Genomic DNA, 3649 nt, shown 5'->3' with positions numbered 1-3649 from the left:
TTCCCTCCCTCCTTTTTTTTGTCATCCATCTAAAGCATGTTTCCAGACCACAGTGTCCAAGTCCTCCTTTCATTGAAATCCTTAACAAATCTTCTCTTGAAATCTTTGACAGCAAGACTGGGTTACTCTTGTGTAATATTGGACCCTTGTTGGCCTAATTTTCATCTATACCAAACAACAATATGTTCTTCACTTAGTTTTGAAGCTCAGAAAATAGAGATTTGAGCATTGTGATAGGCATTTATTCAGAAAGCAGCATCCCTTGTCCTTTATTCCACATTTTAAGACTCTGCCTCAGGCTTTCTTGCAACAGTAGCAGTTGTGCTTGTGATTATTTATGTCCACTGAATGAGACATCTTGGTTTTATATCAGTGACAGGAGCTTTAGTGATACTGTATTGCCACAGTAAAAGCAGGATCATGTTTTCCTAGTTTGAAACAACTAATTGGGGAAAAAAGAAGAGTTGACCTCTTTTTCTAGCAGCTTTTTTCAGTGGATGCAGTGAATGATCTGAACTAAAACAAATATCTCTGTAGGTTCACTAGAAATGAGATTTTAAGGGATTGCTGTAGCTTCGTATATATCTACTTCACCCCATGCAGACTACTCCTATTTGGAGAGGAGAACTTTGTAGTCTATACGGCCTTATTTGTATCACATTTGACTATACAGTCCCATTTTCTCAGCCTGCTTACTTGGAAAAATATCTCCTAAAGAACATTTGCAACAACAAAATGTCAAAGGAAACATGATTTAAAGTTAACAGTCTTCATTATAGACTGGCTCATATAAAACATAAACAGTTCACCCTCAATTTTACTGTGCTGTGAAGACAAAATGTTGGCTTATGTTGCATGCTTAAATCAGATTTGCTATAGCCTAGCATATAGATCACCTTGGCAGGCAATCTGTTTGGGCTTGTACTGGCTTATACCATTGATGAGACCATGACAGAACATATTTTTGCAGATGTATTTCATTATAAAAATAATCAGGGTAAGTCTAAAATCCCCCCTCCCCCCCGCCTTTTTTTTCCTTAATTTAAAACATCAGATTTACAAAATGTTCTTCAAAGATAACGTGGAGTATAGGAGAAGCATCTGCCAAAGCAGATGCTTAAATAAAAATGTTTATAAAGAATGTTTAAAAATAAATCATTTATGTTTGAAAAGAAAGTGACTGTCCAATCGAGTACAAAATGGCACAGGGTATTGGTTTTATTTTCTGGAAGTACGTTTTCCTTTGAGAAAGATTTTCTTTTGAGGCTTTGTAGGATTGGGTTGATTTTTAAGTGGATGTTGTGTTTTTGTGACTTTTCTATCATATGTACATATATATATGTGTGTATGATGATGGAATTGTAATTTGATTTTATCTGAAATTAAAGATAGGAGTTAAGAGAAATAACTTTTATTAATTTAACAAAGTAAGCAACTTTTAATTTAACAAGTGTATTAACTTTTTTTTTTAGGGTCTCTTTTTACGTTTGGAACAATAACTTGCTTTTACACATTGGTTGAGATTAGCAACTTATTAAAACTCAGCATTATTCAGAATCAGGCCCCAAAAGAGCACTTTCTATATAGAAAAACAATTAAATTAGAATAGGGCTGTTTGTGTAGCTGAAAAGTATAGTTAGGGTTTGGAAATCAGAGAGTCAACAGGCTGGAATTGCAGGGAATCTGTGAGGCAATGTCTTCTTACCAGTTCAAAGGCCATGTACTGGGCTCCCAGGCAAGCTTCTCCTGTTCATCATTAGCAAAGTATTTTCAAGCTTCCAAGATAAGATGTTCTTCCCATAAGTGAAATAATATTAAGGATGTGTTGCTTAGGAGGTGCTGTGAGAAAGTAGTGACTCTGAGTCTGTGCACTGTGAAATAGGCTACATTAAGGACCTTCAGTCCTTACGAAATGCTGTTGTGCTCTTAGCACAGGGTCACACTGAATTGACTGCAGTGGACTCAGGAGGCTTTCCACATTTCAGATTTGATTTCTAAGCAAAAACTTTTGTTACACTTGCATTTTTCTGCTTATTTAATCACATTTGGGTCCAATTTGGATCCAGTTCTTTACGGTGCTGGGCTCTCACCACCTCCATTACCTTCAGCAGGCATTGTGGCACATCATACCCATGGCCCCCAGACCCCTTCTGAAGCAGAGTGTGGTACACACAAGTGACAGCTGTTAGCATCAGATGTGCAGACATTACCTTTAATGTAATATGCTCATCAAATGTGAAACGGATGGTGTTTTGATGGCACCGAAATCTACAACATTAGAAAAACAGTAATCTCCTTCAGTAGCTGCCTTTTGTCCTTTGCAGAATACAGTTCTTAGTAGTTCTATATTCATCCTCCAGCTTTCACCTTTTCCTCAATGGAACCATCCCTAGTGGAGGCAGAAACAGGTCCAAATTAAGCAAGGCACATCGGAATTTGCACTCTGAAATGTTAAAACATTTCTGGAACTAATCCAGGAATGCTGATGCACTCAGGGAGTTTCTCCTCTACACTTGTACCTATTAGATCTCTTTATTATCCTAGTTCACACACAACTTTGAAAAAATCAATGAATGGTTGCCATCCATTGAAAACATTTCATTAGCATTTGATACATAAACACATTCTTCATGAACTAAGCTTTCCTCAGTGGCTGCTCTCGTAAGGTAATAAATGATGATAAATACTGGCTGGGGGAAAGGTAGCATAGAAACTACTGGTATAGAAAATACAGCCCTGTACTTCTAAAAGAAAGAGGCTTTAATGCTTGAAAAGGCACTTATGTATCATTCTTTAATGAGTTAGCTTCTTCAGTACTTTTAACTGAAAATGATGGGTTAAGGAGGCAGAAGGATGCAATAGGTGAGGTTTCCATGGGATACGTTAATCAACTAGAAGATAGATTGTCCATGGAACTGTTTCATCCTGGACAAGTTAAGATCACATGAGTTATTTTTGATCTTCATCCTGGGGCACCTATTTAAATAGGGCTGGGAACAGGAGATAATTAAAGGGGCCTGGATCTTCTGTGGAGCCCTATTCCACGCGGTATTTTTGTAGACCTGTGGTCAGAGTTCAACCAAATGTTAACCACTGATACTCTGAAAAGTCTTCTCTGTATTGTTCCTATTTATACCTTCTTCTCCAGCTTCCTCTTTAGGCTTACTGTGTTTTATTCTTGGTTTGCTGTACATCTTATGGTATCACTAATTGATTTTTGTGAGTATATGGAATTAGAAGAGTAGAATACATAAATGTGTCCTCACATAAAAATTAATGTGCATGGAAAGGCAAGATTTTAAAAAAGTAAAATTAAAGTTATTAAACTATGCAATTATCAATGAAATAAAATTGTTAATGGAAGAAGGAAAATTTTTTAAAATAGGAACAATTAGAAGTATTGTACTATATCATCATCAAGCACTGTCCATCTGCATTGAACTCTTCTACTAGTTTATGGCATTGGAAGCCACCTGAGAAGACTCTGCAGGGAGGCAAGTACAGGTTCAGCTGCCCAGGTTTAATCTGCTTGTATTCTTAAATCAGTAACCCATCTCAAAATAAATGAAGCTGGGAGGCTGGATGCAGGCACCACACATCAGTTGTATTCTTGCATCAGAAAATTTATTTGTGGGAGTGTTTATCTCTG

This window comes from Empidonax traillii, unplaced genomic scaffold (assembly GCF_003031625.1).
Source record: "Empidonax traillii isolate 1590-97213 ecotype Southwest subspecies unplaced genomic scaffold, ASM303162v1 scaffold484:size464376, whole genome shotgun sequence".
In the NCBI taxonomy this organism is placed as follows: Eukaryota; Metazoa; Chordata; class Aves; order Passeriformes; family Tyrannidae; genus Empidonax; species Empidonax traillii.
This window is presented reverse-complemented; position numbering follows the sequence as displayed.